Genomic DNA, 24,001 nt, shown 5'->3' with positions numbered 1-24,001 from the left:
ACAGATAGTGTATATTAAGATATCCAGAAACAGCTGGAATCGTTAAAATTGAACAAAGCTCAAGGACGCGAAGCAATTCCTGTTTCTCGCGTGGAAAGCACTTCAGTGCCAAGTAACGCAATCTAAGCCAATGAAACAATATTATTTCACTTCAGTTATAAAGATGTTGCTCTGTGATTGTTGCCGGATTGTGATCGCCAACGACTCCTACTAAAGGAAGACGTCGAAGTAATTCAGAGACGTGCTGCTACACTACTGGCCATTAAAATTGCTACACCACGAAGATGACGTGCTACAGATGCGAAATTTAACCGACAGGAAGAAGATACTGTGATACGCAAATGATTAGCTTTTCAGAGCATTCATACAAGGTTGGAGCCGGTGGCGAAACCTACAACATGCTGACATGACGAAAGTTTCCAACCGATTTCTCATACACAAACAGCAGTTGACCGGCGTTGCCTGGTGTTGTTGTGATGCCTCGTGTAAGGAGGAGACATGCGTACCATAACGTTTCCGACTTTGATAAAGGTCGAATTGTAGCCTATCGCGATTGCGGTTTATCGTATCGCGGCACTGCTGCTCGCGTTGGTCGAGATCCAATGACTGTTAGCAGAATATGGAATCGGTGGGTTCAGGAGGGTAATATGGAACGCCGTGCTGGATCCCAACGGTCTCGTATCACTAGCAGTCGAGATGACAGGCATCTCATCTGCATGGCTGTAACGGATCGTGCAGCAAAGTCTCGACCCCTAAGTCAACAGATGGGGACGTTTGCAAGACAACAACCATCTGCACGAACAGCTCGACGACGTTTGCAGCAGCATGGACTGTCAGCTCGGAGACCATGGCTGCGGTTACCCTTGACGCTGCATCACAGACAGGAGCGCCTGAGATGGTGTACTCAACGACGAACCTGGGTGCACGAATGGAAAAACGTCATTTTTTGCGGATGAATCCAGGTTCTGTTTACAGCATCATGATGGTCGCATCCGTGTTTGGCGACATTGCGGTGAACGCACATTGGAAGCGTGTATTCGTCATCGCCATACTGGCGTATCACCCGGCGTGATGGTATGGGGTGTCATTCGTTACATGTCTCGGTCACCGCACTGACGCCGCTTTGAACAGTGGACGTTACATTTCAGATATGTTACGACCCTTGGCTCTACCCTTCATTCGATCCCTGCGAAACCTTACATTTCAGCAGGATAATGCACGACCACATGTTGCAGGTCCCGTACGGGCCTTTCTGGATAAAGAAAATTTTCGACTATTGCCCTGGTCAGCACATTCTCCAGATCTCTCACCAACTGAAAACGTCTGATCAATGGTGGCCGAGCAACTGGCTCGTCAAAATACGCCAGTCACTACTCTTGATGACCTGGGGTATCGTGTTGAAGCTGCAAGGGCAGCTCTATCTGTATACGCCATCCAAGCTCTGTTTGACTCAATGCCCAAGCGTATCAAGGCCGTTATTACGGCCAGAGGTGGTTGTTCTGGGTACTGATTTCCCAGGATCTATGAACCCAAATTGCCTGAAAATGTGATCACATGTCAGTTCTAGTATAATATATTTGTCCAATGAATACCCGTTTATCATCTGCATTTCTTCTTGGTGTAGCAATTTTAATGGCCTGTAGTGCAGAAGCGGGCGAACGAGACAACAATGAATTCCATAAACATGACACATATCAGTGAAGAGACGTATGGAAAAAACAAGTTGAAAACCCAAGAAAGGGCATTTCAGCTCCTACCGTTGTAGTAGATGATTTGCTGTGATGAGTCGTGATTGTGTTCTAGTACATAAGTTGTAAAGGCGTCCAAACTTTTCTGAAGCTTTATCTCGTTGTTTTCCGTGTTCATCGTCAGAAAATTGCCGGCTGTCTTTTTTATCATCGTTTTTGGTATATTAATTTTCACTTCCCATAACTCTGTTTGTATCGCATAAATGAAATCCATGGTTCTGTCACTGTACTAGTAAACCACAGTAAAAATCTACATAAACATTTAATTGTTATTTCAAACTACTTTAACGATTTCTGTAAGCCCTTCCACCAAAACATTGCAAACATATGGTACTAAGACGCATGTCGATAGCAAGTAGGTTACACATTAAAGAAGTACATCAAACTTTTTTATGAATCACCAGTAGCCAAAAACCGTAAGACAATCGCCACTCTCGTTCTGCTGTACAGTTTATCATGTTGGTACTGACCTTAACAATTCTTGGACTTCCTCTTTAACGATATATTAAACATCGTGTTTCAGCATCCTGGGAAATATATGCATCCGGCATCAGTTCACGAGTTAAAGTTTCGGAAGTAGTTTGCTTACTCTAAAAAGACCGCATTCACAAAGCTTCGTTTCTCTTTTCCTTACGGACTTTTTCCCTCGAGGAATGAATATGCAGGAGAGCCGCACCCTCTTCCACTATCTAGTTTTCGTTCATTTTGCGGCCATTATGCGTCCTGAGTAAACATTTAGCTACTGAAATTTACTGCCAAAAAAATTGTCGGGTAACGCTGGAACTCTTGTGGCCGGCAATGCTGACAAAGAACATTGTCAGGATATATTGTCGGCAATATACAATTGCGCGCGTAAATGTACCTTTCCCGAGGGAGTAGAATATCTGGGAACTAAGACGTGTTGTTTTCTGAGCATATGTTATCTGTTATATCTAAATCGTATATGCTCCAATTATTAAACATTTAAAACTGGAATAAAATTCTAGCGGTTTTTCTGATTCAGTTGGTGTATAAATCTTTGGTGAAAGTTCAATTTTCTGTTTGATAATCACGATGTTTGAAATGCATGTTTTGTATGTTGATTAAGGATTATAAAACTTAATATATAGGGTGTACCACAATTTCCATCACACGCTTGTAGGGGTTCTGGAGCGAGCTAAGTAGATAACGTTTTGATAAGGCACACCAGTTCGGAAATGTAACATTTGGATGCGAAATAAGTCAGAAGATCGGGTCGCTTACAAAACTCCTGCTTCTCGGTACTCACACAGCCTAGTCAGTGAGCTATGGCTAAGGTGCCCTGTTGCAGCGGTCGGTGGGGGCAGCAGACGCGCCAGCAACAGGGGCTAGAGCTCCGACTTTACTGGAGTTACCGCCAGCCTTGGGGACTGCTAACAAGGGAATCTCCCCATCGCACCCCCCTCAGATTTAGTTATAAATTGACACAGTGGATAGGCCTTGAAAAACTGAACACAGATCAATCGAGAAAACAGGAAGAAGTTGTGTGGAACTATGAAAAAATAAGCGAAATATACAAACTGAGTAGTCCATGTGCAAGATAGGCAACACAAAGGACAATGTTAGTTGATGAGCGCCGTGGTCTCGTGGTTAGAGTGAGCAACTGCGGAACGAAAGGTCCTTGGTTCGAGTCCTCCCTCGAGTGAAACTTTTACTTTCTTTATTTTCGCAAAGTTACGATCTGTCCGTTCATTCATTGACGTCTCTGTTCACTGTAATAAGTTTAGTGTCTGTGTTTTGCGACCGCACCGCAAAACCGTGCGATTAGTAGACGAAAGGACGTGCCTCTCCAATAGGAACCGAAAACATTTGATCGCAAGGTCATACGTCAACCGATTCCTCCACAGGAAAACACGTCTGATATATTCTTTACGACACTGGTGACGGCATGTGCGCCACATGACAGGAATATGTTGTCGAGCCACCTAACTTGCACACTTGGCGAATGGGTAAAAAGATTCTTCTACCTTGCCTGATTTAGGTTTTCTTGTGGATGTGATAATCACTCCAAAAAAAGTGATGAAAACATAAGAGTTTGTCACATAAACTGCATCAAATGAATGCAACAGTTTCAGAGTCGCACAGTTTTCCCTGTGCTCTGTCAAAACATATGTTTTTTACGTTTTGAAATGTTTCCGTGCGTAGACCGTCAAATTCTGTATATGTCCAAGCAAATCTGAACATGTCCTGGAATTTTGGAGAGTGAAGTTGATTGTGTGTGAGTGCCTGAACTTTGATAATTATCTGAAAATAAAAAATTAAAATTTTCATCCGAGAGAAGATCTGAATCAAGGACCTGTCGTACCACAGCCGCTCACGCTAACCACGAGACCACGGCGCTCGCAAGCCAACAGTCTCCTTGATGTTGCTTACCTTGCACATGGACTACTCAGTTTGTATATTTTGCTTATTTTTTTCATAGTTCCACACAACTTCGTCCTGTTTTCTAGATTGATCTGTGTTCAGTTTTTCAAGGCCTATCCCTGTGCCAACTTATAACTAAATATGAGGGGGGTGCGGTGGGGAGGTTCCCTTGTAAGGTGTATTCGGATGAACTGGTGTTACTGTAGTGATGTTTCTTTAGTAATTTTGCTCTTTTTCTTTCACAGGGTGTCCAGAAAAGGGCTCCCTGATTTCAAAATTAAATATCTCGAAAACAAAGATCGATAGAGGAATGCAGTAAACGGTATGTTTATTGTGAAAGCTGTAAGAAGTTTATACAGCAGTTTGAAATAATAGTTACAAAAGCTGCTAACAGATGGCACTGTAATCGCCATACGTAATGCCTATTTAATTTTGAAATCAGGGAGTCCTTTTCTGGACACAGTGTACATACGACATTTTATGTGTTTGATTTTGACTTTGGACTGAGATTAATATGATTCCACTTCCATTCAGCTGATAGAACTTAAATCTCGCGGTGTCACTGTAGGTACAATTTAGAGGCACTTTCTAATTTTTTAAGAATTTACTTACTCAGTACGTCTGTGTGGGAAATATTTCTAGAGACGCCAGAGAAAGTCACTACGCTTCGGGGTGGTATGCTACAGTGACTGCCTGGAACCATCTGTCATTATCAGTGACAGTTGGCTTCCTTTTTCATGCCATACGTCATTAATACAGATCACAGGATTATATTAGGTTTAGGTTTTTAGTTTGTAATTATCTTTCCTGCGGCCTTCTGCATTTGTTTACTGTTTCTGTAAAATGTTACTTTGAAACTGTGGCCGGCCGGGGTGGCCGAGCGGTTCTAGACGCTACAGTCTGGAACCATGCGACCGCTACGGTCGCAGGTTCGAATACTGCTCCTGCCTCGGGCATGGATGTGTGTGGTGTCCTTAGGTTAGTTAGGTTTAAGTATTTCTAAGTTCTAGGGGACTGATGACCTCAGAAGTTAAGTCCCATAGTGCTCAAAGCCATTTGAACCATTTTTGAACTTTGAAACTGTACACCCACGGCATGCTATAGCCCCTACATGGTGGGACAATGTGTACAGAAATAAACAGATAATGAGAATGATAAGTACTATGCACCAACTTTACAGCCAAGGAGTCTCTGTTACGAGACACTGTTCAGGTCACGTCAAGGTCTACATCTACATCTACATCTACACTTATACTCCGCAAGCCACCCAACGGTGTGTGGCGGAGGGCACTTTACGTGCCACGGTCATTACCTCCCTTTTCTGTTCCAGTCGCGTATGGTTCGCGGGAAGAACGACTTTCTGAAAGCCTCCGTACGCGCTCGAATCTCTCTAATTTTACATTCGTGATCTCCTCGGGAGGTATAAGTAGGGGGAAGCAATATATTCGATACGTCATCCCTCTCGAAACCTGGCGAGCAAGCTACACCGCGATGCAGAGCGCCTCTCTTGCAGAGTCTGCCACTTGAGTTTGCTAAACATCTCCGTAACGCTATGACGGTTACGAAATAACCCTGTGACGAAACGCGCCGCTCTTCTTTGGATCTTCTCTATCTCCTCCGTCAACCCGATCTGGTACGGATCCCACACTGATGAGCAATACTCAAGTATAGGTCGAACGAGTGTTTTGTAAGCCACCTCCTTTGTTGATCGACTACATTTTCTAAGGACTCTCCCAATGAATCTCAACCTGGCACCCGCCTTACCAACAATTAATTTTATATGATCATTCCACTTCAAATCGTTCCGCACGCATACTCCCAGATATTTTACAGAAGTAACTGCTACCAGTGTTTGTTCCGCTATCATATAATCATACAATAAAGGATCCTTCTTTCTATGTATTCGCAATACATTACATTTGTCTATGTTAAGGGTCAGTTGCCACTCCCTGCACCAAGTGCCTATCCGCTGCATATCTTCCTGCATTTCGCTACAATTTTCTAATGCTGCAACTTCTCTGTATACTACAGCATCATCCGCGAAAAGCCGCATGGAACTTACGACACTATCTACTAGGTTATTTATATATATTGTGAAAAGCAATGGTCCCATAACACTCCCCTGTGGCACGCCAGAGGTTACTTTAACGTCTGTAGACGTCTTCCCATTGATAACAACATGCTGTGTTCTGTTTGCTAAAAACTCTTCAATCCAGCCACACAGCTGGTCTGATATTCCGTAGGCTCTTACTTTGTTTATCAGGCGACAGTGCGGAACTGTATCGAACGCCTTCCGGAAGTCAAGGAAAATAGCATCTACCTGGGAGCCTGTATCTAATATTTTCTGGGTCTCATGAACAAACAAAGCGAGTTGGGTCTCACACGATCGGGTTTCCGGAATCCATGTTGACTCCTACAGAGTAGATTCTGGGTTTCCAAAAACGACATGATACGCGAGCAAAAAACATGTTCTAAAATTCTACAACAGATCGACGTCAGAGATATAGGTCTATAGTTTTGCGCATCTGCTCGACGACCCTTCTTGAAGACTGGGACTACCTGTGCTCTTTTCCAATCATTTGGAACCTTCCGTTCCTCTAGAGACTTGCGGTACACGGCTGTTAGAAGGGGGGCAAGTTCTTTCGCATACTCTGTGTAGAATCGAATTGGTATCCCGTCAGGTCCAGTGGACTTTCCTCTGTTGAGTGATTCCAGTTGCTTTTCTATTCCTTGGACACTTATTTCGATGTCAGCCATTTTTTCGTTTGTGCGAGGATTTAGAGAAGGAACTGCAGTGCGGTCTTCCTCTGTGAAACAGCTTTGGAAAAAGGTGTTTAGTATTTCAACTTTACGCGTGTCATCCTCTGTTTCAATGCCATCATCATCCCGGAGTGTCTGGATATGCTGTTTCGAGCCACTTACTGATTTAACGTAAGACCAGAACTTCCTAGGATTTTCTGTCAAGTCGGTACATAGAATTTTACTTTCGAATTCACTGAACGCTTCACGTATAGCCCTCCTTACGCTAACTTTGACATCGTTTAGCTTCTGTTTGTCTGAGAGGTTTTGGCTGCGTTTACACTTGGAGTGAAGCTCTCTTTGCTTTCGCAGTACTTTGAGTACATCAAACACTGTAAAATAGTGCGCTTGAGAACTGCAGGTTCAAATGGTTCAAATGGCTCTAAGCACTATGGGACTTAACATCTAAGCGGCCGCGGTGGTCTAGCGGTTCTAGGCACGCAGTCCGGAACCGCGCGGCTGCTACGGTCGCAGGTTCGAATCCTGCCTCGGGCATGGATGTGTGTGATGTCCTTAGGTTAGTTAGGTTTAAGTAGTTCTAAGTTCTAGGGGACTGATGACCACAGTAGTTAAGTCCCATAGCGCTCAGAGCCATTTGAACCAACTTAACATCTGAGATCATCAGTCCCCTAGAACTTAGATCTACTTAAACCTAACTAACCTAAGGAAATCACACACATCCATGCCTGAGGCAGGATTCGAACCTGCGACCGTAGCAGTCGCGCGGTTCCGGACTGAAGCGCCTAGAGCCCCTCGGCCACCGCGGCCGGCCGATCTGCAGGTGTACTATCGAAAGTTAATGCTCTACGTATGTATACTGATACCTGTTCGTATCGCTTTCGAGTGTTCAGGCGACTGCACCCGGCCGCACACCCGAGAGCAACACAAACAGACGATTCGCCTAGAAGGCTTAAGATCTCTTCATCTTTTCATGTCACTCCATTTTGATTGATTTCATCCACAAAGATTTCACTTCAGTGAATCTAATTCAACCGTAACTCTTTTATGGCTAAAGAAAACTGCAAGAGCCGACACCATGCGCCGACCTTCTGTAGGTGTTCCTGCATATCGCTGTAATTTTCTTGCGTTGCAACTTCTCCATACACACCAACATCTACAAATAGCGCCACGGAGCATCCGAAATTACAAACTAGCGTTTCTTTCGCATAATTCCGCTGCTGATTTCCCAACTGACACTTTCTATTGAGACAGATGACTCAAGCAGTTGTTCGTGATTGTACTGTGTTACCTCTTTGACAATCGATCTGCTTATCGTATGTCTGTTTCTCTTTGTTTATCCGCTTTTGTGGTCCTCTGTGACGTATTGATTTACTCCATGATTTTCATTTAGGGATTATTTTTCTTCATTTGTTCGAGATGACCATATAACGCTAAGTGCTTTATCTGAAAACTACCTTGAGCAGTTAAACAGAGAACCGACTCGTGGCGATAACATATTAGACCTTCTGGCGACAAACAGACCCGTACTATTTGAAATAGTTAACGCAGAACAGGGAATCAGCGATCATAAAGCGGTTACGGCATCGATGATTTCAGCCGTAAATAGAAATATTAAAAAGGGTAGGAAGATTTTTCTGTTTAGCAAAAGTGACAAAAAGCAGATTTCAGAGTACCTGACGGCTCAACACAAAAGTTTTGTCTCAAGTACAGATAGTGTTGAGGATCAGTGGACAAAGCTCAAAACCATCGTACATTATGCGTTAGATGAGTATGTGCCATGCAAGATCGTAAGAGATGGAAAAGAGCCACCGTGGTACAACAACCAAGTTAGAAAACTGCTGCGGAAGCAAAGGGAACTTCACAGCAAACATAAACGTAGCCAAAGCCTTGCAGACAAACAAAAAGTACGCGAAGCGAAATGTAGTGTGAGGAGGGCTATGCGAGAGGCGTTCAATGAATTCGAAAGTAAAGTTCTATGTACTGACTTGGCAGAAAATCCTAAGAAATTTTGGTCTTATGTCAAAGCGGTAGGCGGATCAAAACAAAATGACCAGACACTCTGAGACCAAAATGGTACTGAAACAGAGGATGACAGACTAAAGGCCGAAATACTAATTGTGTTTTTCCAAAGTTGTTTCACAGAGGAAGACTGCACTGTAGTTCCTTCTCTAGATTGTCGCACAGATGACAAAATGGTAGATATCGAAATAGACGATAGAGGGATAGAGAAACAATTAAAATCGCTCAAAAGAGGAAAGGCCTCTGGACATGATGGGATACCAGTTCGATTTTACACATAGTACGCGAAGGAACTTGCCCCCCTTCTTGCAGCGGTGTACCGTAGGTCTCTAGAAGAGCATAGCGTTCCAAAGGATTGGAAAAGGGCACAGGTCATCCCCGTTTTCAAGAAGGGACGTCGAATAGATGTGCAGAACTATAGACCTATATCTCTAACGTCGATCAGTTGTACAATTTTGGAACACGTATTATGTTCGAGTATAATGACTTTTCTGGGCACTAGAACTCTACTCTGTAGGAATCAGCATGGGTTTCGAAAAAGACGGTCATGTGAAACCCAGCTCACGCTATTCGTCCACGAGACTCAGAGGGTAGACACGGGTTCGCAGGTAGATGCCGTGTTTCTTGACTTCCGCAAGGCGTTCGATACAATTCCCCACAGTCGTTTAATGAACAAAGTAAGAGCATATGGACTATCAGACCAATTGTGTGACTGGATTGAGGAGTTCCTAGATAACAGAACGCAGCATGTCATTCTCAATGGAGAGAAGTCTTCCGGAGTAAGAGTGGTTTCAGGTGTGCCGCAGGGGAGTGTCATAGGACCGTTGCTATTCACAATATACATAAATGACCTGGTGGATGACATCGGAAGTTCACTGAGGCTTTTTGCAGATTGCAGATCATGCTGTGGTGTATCGAGAGGTTGTAACAATGGAAAATTGTTCTGAAATGCAGGAGGATCTGCAGCGAATTGACGCATGGTGCAGGGAATGGCAATTGAATCTCAATATGGGCAAGTGTAATGTGCTGCGAATACATAGAAAGATAGATCCCTTATCATTTAGCTACAGCAGGTCAGCCACTGGAAACAGTTAATTCCATAAATTATCTGGGAGTACGCATTAGGAGTGATTTAAAATGGAATGATCATATAAAGTTGATCGTCGGTAAAGCAGATGCCAGACTGAGATTCATTGGAAGAATCCTAAGGAAATGCAATCCGAAAACAAAGGAAGTAGGTTACAGTACGCTTGTTCGCCCACTGCTTGAATACTGCTCAGCAGTGTGGGATCCGTACCAGATAGGGTTGATAGAAGAGATAGAGAAGATCCAACGGAGAGCAGCGCGCTTCGTTACAGGATCATTTAGTAATCGCGAAAGCGTTACGGAGATGATAGATAAACTCCAGTGGAATACTCTGCAGGAGAGACGCTCAGTAGCTCGGTACGGACTTTTGTTAAAGTTTCGAGAACTTACCTTCACCGAAGAGTCAAGCAGTATATTGCTCCCTCCTACGTATATCTCGCGAAGAGACCATGAGGATAAAATCAGAGAGATTAGAGCCCACACAGAGGCATACCGACAATCCTTCTTTCCGCGAACAATACGAGACTGGAATAGAAGGGAGAACCGATAGAGGTACTCAAGGTACCCTCCGCCACACACCGTCAGGTGGCTTGCGGAGTATGGATGTAGATGTAGATAACGGCAATACTGTCTTTCGAGTCGTATTTTTAATCGTCAGAATCTTTCAAGGCTCTTGCCTTTCCTAGCCATACAATTGATGTTGATAAAGTTCGCTAGTGGACTCAGCACAGACATTTTCTTTTGATTCTCAACAAGCGACCACCACAAGGTTGACGAACAGCGCACACCTTGTAATACTTTTGTCTATGAGAAGCAGAACCTCTAAGGCTGCTCCCTCCTTAACTTCCGGAAAATATTTTCAGCGGTACCAAAGACGTGTGCTAATAATAAGTATTTTTATTTATTTATTTACACGCCTAGCTCCGTAGAACCAAATTGAGGCCATGGAACGTGTTAGTACACGAAATTATAACATAAAAGTAATAACAGATAAAATAAAATGTTTATGAACTCAAAAAAGTGAAGCTATAAGTTTAAGTAAACGCAATCAATAATATAACATAAGAATCAGCTTAATTTTTCAAGGAACCCATCTACATCTACATCCATAATCCGCAAGCCACCTGACGGTGTGTGGCGGAGGTTACCTTGAGTACCTCTATCGGTTCTCCCTTCGAGAGGAAACTGTTCAGTTTCGATTTGAAAGCGCGTGGATTACTGCTAAAAGTTTTGGATTCTTGTGATAGCTTACTGAAAATCGATGCAGCAATATATTGCACAACTTTCTGCACAAGAGTTAAGGATCCAAATGCAAACTGCGATCCAAATGCAGATTGGATTTCTTTCTAGTATTAACTGAGTGAAAGCTGTCATTGCTTAGGCATTAGCTCATATTGTTAACAAGAAACGACAGTAAACAATATATATATATATTGAAAGGCCAATGTCAAAATACCGAGACTAGTAAACAGGGCTCGACCGGAGGTTCGCGAACTTACATCACTTATTGCCCGAACTGCTCGTTTCTGAGCCAAAAATTTCTTTTGAGAATGGGAAGAGGTACCCCAGAATATAACACCATACCACATAAACGAAAGAAAATAAGCAACTGCTAAGGTCATCAGTCCTTAAGCTTACACACTACTTAAACTAAATTACCCTAAGGACAAACTCACACACCTATGCCCGAAGGAGGACTCGAACCTCCGCCGGGACCATTTTCAATCTAGCCCAGGCATATTGATAGGGTTCATGTCTGGAGAACATACTGGACATTCTAGTCGAGCGATGTCGTTATCCTGAAGGAAGTCATTCACAAGATGTACACGATGGGGGTGCAACTTGTCGTCCATGAAGACGAATGCCTCACCATTGGTCTCGATATGGTTGCACTATCGGTTGGAGGATGGCATTCACGTATGGTACAGCCGTTACGTTTCCATGACCACCAGCGGCTCCACATAATGCCACCCCAAAACAGCAGGGAACCTCGCTGCACTCGCTGGACAGTGTGACTAAGGCATTCAGCCTGACCGGGTTGCCTCCAAACACGTCTCCGACGATTGTGTGGTTGAAGGCATATGCGACTCTGATCGGTGAAGAGAACGTGATGCCAATCCCGAGCGGTCCATTTGGCATGTTGTTGGGCCCATCTGTACCGCGCTGCATGGTGTCGTGGTTGCAAAGATGGACGTCGCCTATTGCGCACAGTTTGAGTCGTAACATGACATCCTGTACCTGTACGAAAAGCATTATTCAACATGGTGACGTTGCTGTCAGGGTTCAAAATGGTTCAAATGGCTCTCAGCACTATGGGACTCAACATCTGAGGTCATAAGTCCCCTAGAACTTAGAACTACTTAAACCTAACTAACCTAAGGACATCACACACATCCATGCCCGAGGCAGGATTCGAACCTGCGACCGTAGCGGTCACGCGGTTCCAAACTGAAGCGCCTAGAACCGCACGGCCACGCCGGCCGGCTTGTCAGGGTTCCTCCGAGCCATAATCCGTAGGTAGCGGTCATCCACTTCAGCACTAGCCCTTGGGCGGTCTGAGCGAGGTATGTCATGGACAGTTCCTGTCTCTCTGTGTCTCCTCCATGTCAGAACGACATCGCTCAACATCGCTTTGGTTCAATCCGAGACGCCTGGACACTTCCGTTGTTGAGAGCCCTTCCTGGCACAAAGTAACAATGCGGACGCGATCGAACCGCGGTATTGACCGTCTAAGCATGTTTGAATTACAGACAACACGAGCCGTGTACCTCCTTCCTGGTGGAATGAGTGGGACTGATCGGCTGCCGTACCCCCTCCGTCTGCATGATTGTATACATCTTTGGGTGGGTTTAGTGACATTTCTGAGCAGTCAAAGGGGGTGAGTCTGTGATACATTATCCACAGTCAACGTCTATCTTCAGGAGTTCTGGGAACTGGGGTGATGAAAAACTGTTTGTGATATGTGTACTTAGCTCCGGCATATATGCATTCACAATTACACACGTGTTCTGACCTCGACTGACGCATGCAAAGTATTGACATTGCACAAGTGTCGTTCTTGCTTAGCATTTGCATTTATGTTCAAACACACATTTCTTCCAGTGTTTCCATAATTTTGTACAACTGCTGTGTATGAGGGGCATTCAGTAAGTAATGCGACATAATTTTTTTGACTTTAATTGTGTTGGTTTCATTAAGGATTTCAGTACACAATATTATTCCCCAATCTTTTGACTACAAAATCATATTTTTGAACATAGCCTCCGTTCAATCCGACAGCCTTACTGGAAAGGCCTTTATGCCCGCATGGTATCACTCTGCTGGTGATGAATCCGTGTGAATCCCTGTGACGATGTTCGAAAAAAATTGTCATGAACAGCCTCGTAACCCTCAAGCAGTCGCGCACAGATTGCCATAGTTGCTCTTTATGGTCTTCTATTAGGCGGTGGGGAACCTAGCAGGCACCCACCGTTGAGTACGCCAATTCATGGACGGGTGTGTCAGCAATACTATCGGAGACGTCCAGTTGATAAGCGTGATACTTGATTGTTATCCGTCGATCACCTCGAATGAGAGTTTTTTGTATGTCCATCCTTTCAGCAGGACGTCTCTGGTACGACGGTCAATTACTATCGCGACAAAAATTAAAACACCTACAGCCGTATTTATGATTTGATTTTATTTTGTCGCAACCAGTTTCGACGCTTCATTGCGTCATCTTCAGGCTGTTTTGATGCGGTACAGGTTACTACGATCCCCATGCATAACCCATCAGTGGCCAGCATTACTGGATTCGCAGATAATGTGTCAGCACTCCAACCATCTGCACGTTCGAACATTGCAGGTGTCACAGCAGTGCGTGATGGCGGCCATCAAGCGGAAGGTCGGACCTTCATACGATGATAACAGACGCCTCGCCCAACGACGAACCCAGGTTTTGTTCACTGCCAAGTGTCCATAGACATTTAGCAAGCGTCTATGAATATCTGCGATGCTCTGGTTTTCCGCCAGAATAAACTTACTGACAGCTATTTGCTTTATCCCACAGCAAATTCCGCATTTTTTCATCAGAACTGGCGGAGAATAAGAGTGTGTTGAGTCACTTACTGAACGCCCCTCGTGTATACGAGGTGTAAATGAAGATGGGGCTAGTAGTGGCGATTTACACTACTGGCCATTAAAATTGCTACACCAAGAAGAAATGCATATGATAAACGGGTATTCATTGGACAAATATATTATACTCGAACTGACAAGTGATACATTTTCACGCAATTTGGGTGCATAGATTCTGAGAAATCAGTACCCAGAACAACCACCTCTGGCAGCAATAACGGCCTTGATACGCCTGGGCATTGAGTCAAACAGAGCTTGGATGGCGTGTACAGTTACAGCTGCCCATCCAGCTTCAACACGATACCACAGTTCATCAAGAGTAATGACTGGCGTATTGTGACGAGCCAGATGCTCGGCCACCATTGACCAGACGGTTTCAATTGGTGAGAGATCTCGAGAATGTGCTGGCCAGGGCAGCAGTCGAACATTTTCTATATCCAGAAAGGCGCGTACAGGACCTCAATATGCGGTCGTGCATTATCCTGCTGAAATGTAGGGTTTCGCAGGGATCGAATGAAGGGCAGAGCCACGGGTCGTAGACACATCTGAAATGTAACGCCCACTGTTCAAAGTGCCGTCAATGCTAAGAAGAGGTGACCGGGACGTGTAACCAATGGCACCCCATACCACTACGCCGGGTGATACGCCAGTATGGCGCAGTATGGCGATGACGAATACACGCTTCCAATGTGCGTTCACCGCGATGTCGCCAAGCACGGATGCGACCATCATGATGCTGTAAACAGAACCTGGATTCATCAGAAAAAATGACGTTTTGCCATTCGTGCAGCCAGGTTCGTCGTTGAGTACACCATCGCAGGCGCTCCTGTCTGTGATGCAGCATCAAGGGTAACCGCAGTCACGGTCTCCGAACTGATAGTCCATGCTGCTGCAAACGTCGTCGAACTGTTCGTGCAGATGGTTGTTGTCTTGTAAACGTCCCCATCTGTTGATTCAGGGATCGAGACATGGGTGCACGATCTATTACAGCCATGCGGATAAGATGCCTGTCATCTCGACTGCTAGTGATACGAGGCCGTTGGGATCCAGTTCGGCGTTCTGTATTACCCTCCTGAAGCCACCGATTCCATATTCTGCTAACAGTCATTGGATCTCGACCAACGCGGGCAGCAATGTCGCGATACGATAAACCGCAATCGCGATAGGCTACAATCCGACCTTTATCAAAGTCGGAAAGGTGATGGTACGCATTTCTCCTCCTTACACGAGGCATCGTAACTTCGTTTCACCGGGCAACGCCGGTCAACTGCTATTTGTGTATGAGAAATCGGTTGGAAACTTTCCTCATGTGAGCACGTTGTAGGTGTCGCCACCGGCGCCAACCTTGTGTGAATGCTCTGAAAAGCTAATCATTTGCATATCACAGCATCTTCTTCTTGTCGGTTAGATTTCGCGTCTGTAGCACGTCATCCTCGTGGTGTAGTGTAGTAATGCGGTGAAGAAACTGAAGTCATCCCTTGCAGCCAGACGGTAATTTATTTACAATTTTAGCTCAGAGATATTAGATTTCATACGGAAGTTTACCGGGAGTCCTTTTGCCACACACCATTCGCAAATGTAACACAGAGGGGTGAAGATAATGGTGCAAAAAGTTCTCCGCCTCAGACATGGTAACGTAGCTTGCGGGATGATTATGTAGATGAAGATGTCACGATGTGACGAAGACTTGCGTAATTACGTGATAACGGAACTTGGGGGATGGAGAAATAGAAGACAGTGGTGTGAGAGACAGGCGGGTGCAGGTGGGGAGTGAGAGAAAGACAGAAACAAATTAAAAGAAAGAATGAGAGCGATGGTTATCTTGCAGAAGGTGAGGTTAATCAAGTTACGGGGAGTGTTCGTAGCGCAGCGCGGCGGTCGCCAGGTGTGGGTTAATTAAAATAAAGCCGGCCGATTACTGGGCGGGTCACGAGAGCGCGGCTGCACAGCGGATAACGCCACAGCACTGGGGCGATACGGGCGGCCGCGTTCGAAACGCAGGGCGGGCCTTCATTACCCTAAAACACCGAGCCGCGGCTGCTGGCTTCTGGCTGGCGGCGCACGGACAACAGCGCGCGCTGCGCGGTCTGCTGCTGTAATCCGAACGACGCTCCCCTGCTGTGTGGGCGGCTGCGCGGCCAAAGAGTGGCCTCGAGGGGTTGCGGAAAAGCATTCACACAACTGCTAGGGGCAATACTCAGCGTTACAGCGTCCTTGCTAGCCGTACGTCCCCCATCCCTCAAGCTACACTACTGGCCATTAAAATTGCTACACCACGAAGATGACGTGCTACAGACGCGAAATTTAACGGACAGGAAGAAGATGCTGTGATATGCAAATGATTAGCTTTTCAGAGCATTCACACAAGGTTGGCGCCGGTGGCGACACCTACAACGTGCTGACATGAGGACAGTTTCCAACCGATTTCTCGTACACAAACAGCAGTTGACCGACATTGCCTGGTTAAACGTTGTTGTGATGACTCGTGTAAGGAGGAGAAATGCGTACCATCACGTTTCCGACTTTGATAAAGATCGGATTGTAGCCTATCACGATTGCGGTTTATCGTATCACGACATTGCTGCTCGCGTTGGTCGAGATCCAGTGACTGTTAGCAGAATATGGAATCGGTGGCTTCAGGAGGGTAATACGGAACGCCGTGCTGGATCCCAACGGCCTCGTATCACTAGCAGTCGAGATGACATGCATCTTACCCGCATAGTGCAGCCACGCCTCGATCCCTGAGTCAAGAGACGGGGACGTTTGCAAGACAACAACCATCTGCACGAACAGTTCGACGACGTTTGCAGCAGCATGGACTATCAGTTCGGAGACCATGGCTGCGATTACCCTTGACGCCGCATCACAGACAAGAGCGCCTGCGATGTTGTGCTCAACGACGAACCTGGGTGCACGAATGGCAAAACGTCATTTTTTCTGATGAATCCAGGTTTTGCTTACAGCATCATGATGGTCGCATTCGTGTTCGGCGACATCGCGTTGAACGCGGATTGGAAGCATGTATTCGTCATCGCCATACTGGCTTATCACCCGGCTTGATGGTATGGGGTGCCATTGGTTACACGTCTCGGTCACCTCTTGTTCGCATTGACGGCACTTTGAACAGTGTACGTTACATTTCAGATGTGTTACGACCCGTGGTTCTGCCCTTCATTCGATCCCTGCGAAACCCTACATTTCAGCAGGATAATGCACGACCGCATGTTGCAGGTCCTGTATGGGCCTTTCTGGATTCAGAAAAGTTCGACTGCTGCCCTGGCCAGCACATTCTCCAGATCTCTCACCAATTGAAAACGTCTGGTCAATGGTGGCCGAGCAACTGGCTCGTCACAATACGCCACTCACTACTCTTGATGAACTGGTGGTATCGTGTTGAAGCTGGATGGGCAGCTGTACCTGTACACGCCATCCAAGCTCTGTTGGACTCAATGCCCAGGCGTATGAAGACCGTTATTACGGCCAGAGGTGGTGGTTCTGGGTAGTGATTTCTCAGGATCTATGCACCCAAATTGTGTGAAAATGTAATCACATGTCAGTTCTAGTATAATATATTTGTCCAATGAATACCCGTTTATCATCTGCATTTCTTCGTGCTGCTGCAATTTTAATGGCCAGTACCCTCTAAACAGAGAATATCAAAGATACTGGGAGTAACGTAAGTACGAGGGTCGTTCAATAAGTAATGCAACACACATGTTTTTTCTCGGCCAATATCGGCTGAAAAAAAATGCGGAATTTATTGTGGGACATCGTGGAATATTCCCGCTTCAGCCTCAAAGTTTCATAAAGCTCCGACAGCTGGAGGCGCTGTAAGTTACCTTCAAAATGGCGTCTGTAACGGAGGTGTGTTTCAAGTAGAGAGCTATCAATGAGTTCCTTTCGGCGGAAAACCAGAGCATCGCAGATATTTATAGACACTTGCAGAATTTCTGCGGAACCTGGCGGTGAATAAAAGCACGATGAGTCGTTGGGCTAAGTGCCTGTCATCATTGCAAAGCCGCACACTCCTACAATAATGGAACGTGTGGACACTCTCATTCGAGGTGGTCGACGGATCACAAACACGTCACTGCACAACGGGACGTCTCTGTTGGTAGTGCTGGCACGTTCGCCCTCCACTCGGGGCACTCAAACATGTTGATTCCTCGCTGCCTGACAGAAGATCGTAAAGAGCAACGAAGGACCATCTGTGCGGAACTCCTTGCGCGTTGCGAGGCTAAAAGTGACAATTTTTTGTCGAACATCGTCACAAGCAATGAAATACGGATTTATCACTTACAAATGGAAACAAAACGGCAATCCATGGAGCTGTTCCATATCACCTCTTCCCGATGCGTTCAAAGACGCACCCTTACCCGGTAAAGTCATGGCTAGGTTTTCTGGGAGCCAACGGCCTTGCCGCAGTGGTAACACCGGTTCCAATCAGATCACCGAAGTTAAGTGCTGTCGGGCTGGGCTTGCACTTGGATGGGTGACCATCCGATCTGCCGAGCGCTGTTGGCAAGCGGGGTGCACTCAGCCCTTGTGAGGCAAACTGAGGAGCTACTCGATTGAGAAGCAGCGGCTCCGGACACGGAAACTGACATACGCCCAGGATGGTGGTGTGCTGACCACATGCCCCTCCATATCCGCATCTAGTGACGCCTATGGGCTGAGGATGACACGGCGGCCGGTCGGTACCACTGGGTTTTCATGGCCGGTTCGGTAGGAGTTTAGTTTTTAGGTTTTCTGGGATCCAGAGGGAATTATTCTTTTGATGTCATTCCTGATGGTGCAACGATCAACCTTGGAGTGTATTGTGCTACCCTCAGGAAATTGAGAAACGTCTACAGTGTGTTCGTCGCCACAAAAATGAAAAACGAACCTTTTTTTCTGCCAACATGAGTAACGTAGAAGCAAATATCCTCGGAGTAGTGAAGGAACTTAAATAACCTAATAAAAGCAAGTCTTCTGGTCAAGACTGTATACCAATTAGGTTCCTTTCGGAGTATGCTGATGCATCAGCTCCATACTTGGTAATCGTATACAACTGTTCTCTCGACGAAAGATTCGTACCCAAAGACTGGGAAGTTGCACACGTCACGGCAATATTTAAGAAAGGTAGTAGGAGTAATCCACTGAATTACAGGCCCATATCGTTAACATCGATATGCAGCAGGATTTTGGAACATATATTGTGTTCGAACATTATGAATTACCTCGAAGAAAAAGGTCTACTGACACACAGTCAACATGGGTCTAGAAAATATAGTTCCTGTGAAACACAACTAGCTCTTTATTCACATGAAGTGCTGAGTGCTATTGACAAGGGATTTCAGATCGTTTCCGTATTTCTGGATTTCCGGAAGGCTTTTGACACTGTACCACACAAGCGGCTCGTAGTGAAATTGAGTGCGTATGGAATATTGTCTCAGTTATGTGACAGGACTTGTGATTCCCTGTCAGAGGTCACAGTTCGTAGTAATTGACAGAAAGTCATCGAGTAAAACAGAAGTGATTTCTGGCGTTCCCCAAGGTAGTGTTGTAGGCCCTTGCTGTTCCTAATCTATATACACGATTTGGGAGACAATCTGAGCAGCCGTCTTCGGTTGTTTGTAGATGACGCTGTCGTTTATCGACTAATAAAGTCATCAGAAGATCAAAACAAATTACAAAATGATTTAGAAAAGATATCTGAATAGTGCCAAAAGTGGCAGTTGACCCTAAATAACGAAAAGTGTGAGGTCATCCACATGAGTGGTAAAAGGAATCCGTTAAACTTCGGTTACACGATAAAACAGTCTAATCTAAAAGCGGTAAATTCAACTGAATACCTAGGTATTACAATTACGAAGAACTTAAATTGGAAGGAACACATAGAAAATGTTGTGGGGAAGGCTAACCGAAGACTGCGTTTTATTGGCAGGGCACTTAGAAAATGTAACAGACCTACTAAGGAGACTGCCTACGCTACGCTTGTCCGTCCTCTTTTAGAATACTGCTGCGTGGTGTGGGATCCTTACCAGATAGGACTGACGGAGTACATCGAAAAAGTTGAAAGAAAGGCAGCACGTTCTGTGTTATCGCGAAATATAGGAGAGAGTGTTACAGAAATGATACAAGATTTGGGCTAGACATCATTAAAAGAAAGGCGTTTTTCGTTGCGACGTAATCTTCTCACGAAATTCCGATCACCAACTTTCTCCTCCGAATGCGAAAATACGTTGTTGACACCTACCTACATAGGGAGGAGCGATCACCACGATAAAATATGGGAAATCAGAGCTCGTAAGGAAAGATATAGGTGTTCATTCATTCCGCGCGCTATACGAGATTGGAATAATAGAGAATTGTGAAGGTGGTTCGATGAATCCTCTGCCAGGCACTTGAATGTGATCTGCAGAGTATCGATGTAGATGTAGATGACAACGCAAGGTCTCACACAATCTGCGCATCCAAAAGGAGCTCACAAAACTTCATTGAACTGTGCTCCAAAGTGCTCGTCAGTGGATGTATGACGAAATCTCTCATCGTAGCGAGATCGCTCAGACGAGGATGTCCCTTATCCACGATGTTATGTGCACTGGCCCTCGGATCGTTGCTTTGCAGCTTTCGTCACCGCTTGACAGGACTGACTTTGCGAGGATACACATTTAACTTCAAGTCGTATGCGGATGACCTGGTGCTTATAGGGCGGAATGAAGACGATGTTCGAGTGGCTTTAGATTGGATCCACAAATATGGAACGGCCACTGGCAGCTGCAAAAATGTGGAAAAGTCAGAAGCGGTTAATATTGATGTTGGACTAACAGAATGATGTGCAGTACCTTTACGGATCATGGATACCTCGAAATGCCTAGGGATTGTTTTTATCAACGACGTGCGCCGCACCGCAGCGTACCCTATGAGATTACTACAGTCAGTCCGGACGGGCGTCGAAGGGAACATCACACGGGCATTACACATGATCCAGCGGTCACACACATTATATGATCAAAAGTATCCGGACACCTTGCTGAAAATGACTTTCAAGTTCTTAACTCCCTCTATCGGCAATGCTGGAATTCAATATGGTGTTGGCCTACCCTTGGCCTTGACGGCAGCTTCCATTCTCGCAGGCATAGGTTCAATCAGGTGCTGGAAGGTTTCTTGGGGAATGGCTGCCCATTCTTCACGGAGTGCTGCACTGAGGAGAAGTATCTATGTCGGTCGGTGAGGCCTGGCACGAAGTCGGCGTTCCAAAACATTCCAAACGTGTTGTAAAGGATTCAGCTCAGGAATCTGTGCAGGCCCGTCCATTACAGAGATGTTATTGTCGTGTAACGACTCCGCCACAGGCTGTGCATTATGAACAGAAAGATGCAATTGCCATCCCCGAATTGCTCTTCAACAGTGGGAAGCAAGAAGGTGCTTAAACTATCAATGCAGGTCTGTGCTGTGATAGTACCACGCAAAACAACAAGGGTGCAAGCCCCTCTATGAAAAACACTGCCACACCATAATACCAACGCCTCCGTATTTTACTGTCGGCACTCCATACTCTGGCAGATGACGTTCACCGGGCATTCGCCGTACCCACACCCTACCATCGGATCGCCACATTGTGTACCGTGATTCGTCACTCCACACAACGTTTTTCCACTGTTCAATCGTCCAATGTTTACGCTCCTTATACCAAGCGAGGCGTCGTTTGGTACTTACCGACATGATGTGTGACTTATGAGCAGCCGCTCGACCATGAAATCCAAGTTTTCTCACCTCCCGCCTAACTTTCATAGTACTTGCGGTGGATCCTGATGCAGTTTGGAATTCCTGTGTGATGGTCTGGATAGGTGTCTGCCTATTAAACATTACGGCCCTCTTCAGCTGTCGGCGGTCTCTGTTAGTCAACAGACGAATTGGCGTGTACGCTTTTGTACTGTACGTGACCCTTCACGTTTCCACTTCATTATCACATCGGTAACAGTCGACCTAGGGATGTTTAGCGTACAGACGTAAGACACAAGTGACACCCAGTCACCTGACCACGTTCGAAGTCTATGAGTCCCGCGGAGCGTCCCATTCTGCTCTCTCACGATGCCTAATGGCTACTGAGGTCGCTGATATGGAGTACCTGGCAGTAGGTGGCAGCACAATGGACCTAATATGAAAAGCGTATGTTTTTTCGGTGTGTCCGGATACTTTTGATCACGTAGTGTATGTTAACACCTACCTAGTGTCACGGGTTCCGCACTTTGTCCAACTACTGCCAAACTCTGGACAACGATGAACACCGTCTCATATGCGGCCCGCCGGCAGAAGTGTGGCGTTTGGCGACACAAACGATCGCTTTCTTTTATCGAATGGGACAGCGCAACACTGAACCTGGAATTGTATTCTTCCCGGACTAACCATGTACTAAAACGAATGCAGTAACGTGGGTTCGAGGCCAGACGGTGCTCTATTTGTTCAGAGATGACCCAAAGAATGTGATTGGACTTTTGGACCTTATTACAGGAACGACGTCTGAAATTCGTGAGAAATTCAAAATACCGAAAGTATTTCTCTAACTTTCTACGGAGTGCGTTTCAAGACCCCCCGCACAGCTGGAACGTCCAGGCTGAGAGAAGTTAAATTATCGATGCGATGAAAGAGTGAACGGAGGATAAGAATCGGTGAATATCTTATGCATACGGGAATACAATACCCGGATGAAAGGGCAGTGGGGGTTTTGGAAATCACATTCTCCACTGCACTATGTGTTTCTTTCTTTATGTTATGCAAGAATAGTGTTACGTTTATGTAGTTTTCAAGCAATACAGAAATATTATTTGTGATATGACAATGAAGTGGTTGTTACTGAAATTTAACTTTACTTAAATGTTATATGTGTAAGATGATTTTGCCGGCCACGGTGGTCTAGCGCTTCTAGGCGCTCAGTCCGGAACCGCGCGGCTGCTACGGTCGCAGGTTCGAATCCTGCCTCGGGCATGTATGTGTGTGATGTCCTTAGGTTAGTTAGGTTTAAGTAGTTCTAAGTTCTAGGGGACTGATGACCACAGATGTTAAGTCCCATAGTGCTCAGAGCCATTTGAACCATTTTGTAAGACGATTTTCTTTAATATGTGGATTATTAAAATTTGAAGCATAGTTGGAGAAGTTTTTTACATCTACATCTACATGTACGTGATTACTCTGCTATTCACAATAAAGTGCCTGGCAGAAAGTTCAATGAACCACCTTCATACTGTCTCCCTACCGTTCCATTCTCGAACGGTACGCGGGAAAAACGAGCACTTAAATTTTTCCTTGCGAGCCCTGATTTCTTTTATTTTATCGTGATGATCATTTCTCGCTATGTAGGTGGGTACTAAGAGAATGTTTTCGCAATCGGAGGAGAAAACTGGTGATTGAAATTTCATGAGAAGATCCCGTCGCAACGAAAAACACCTTTGTTTTGATGATTGCCACTCCAATTCACGTATCATGTCTGTGACACTATCTCCCCTATTTCGCGATAATACAAAACGAGCTGCCCTTCTCTGTACTTTTTCGATGTCATCCGTCAGTCACACCTGATGCGGATTCCACACCGCACAGCAATACTCCTGAATAGGGCGGACAAGCGAAGTGTAAGCAGTCTCTTTGGTAGGCCTTCTAAGTGTTCTGCCAATGAATCGCAGTCTTTGGTTTGCTCTACCCACAATGTTATCTATGTGATTGATCCAATTTAGGTTATTTGTAATTGTAATCCCTAAGTATTTAGTTGAATTTACAGCCCTCAGATTTGTGTGACTTATCGCGTAATCGAAATTTAGCTGATTTCTTTTGGTACTAATGTGAATAACTTCTTTATTCAGGGTCAATTGCCACTTTTCGTACCATAAAGATATTTTATCTAAATCATTTTG

The 24,001-nt window shown here is 45.3% G+C and overlaps 1 protein-coding gene and 1 pseudogene across 1 annotated transcript in view; one reads left to right on the top strand and one right to left on the bottom strand.

Annotated features, from left to right (window-relative positions):
* Nucleotides 1-24,001, bottom strand: part of LOC126232687 (Down syndrome cell adhesion molecule-like protein Dscam2) — a 408,767-nt gene that overhangs the window by 299,379 nt on the left and 85,387 nt on the right. The window lies entirely within an intron of this gene.
* On the top strand, nucleotides 18,518-18,635 carry LOC126202988 (5S ribosomal RNA; annotated as a pseudogene).

This window comes from Schistocerca nitens, chromosome 1, assembly GCF_023898315.1.
Source record: "Schistocerca nitens isolate TAMUIC-IGC-003100 chromosome 1, iqSchNite1.1, whole genome shotgun sequence".
NCBI classification, from domain to species: domain Eukaryota; kingdom Metazoa; phylum Arthropoda; class Insecta; order Orthoptera; family Acrididae; genus Schistocerca; species Schistocerca nitens.
Note: the sequence above shows the minus strand (reverse complement) of the source record. Positions and strands in the feature narration are given on the sequence as shown.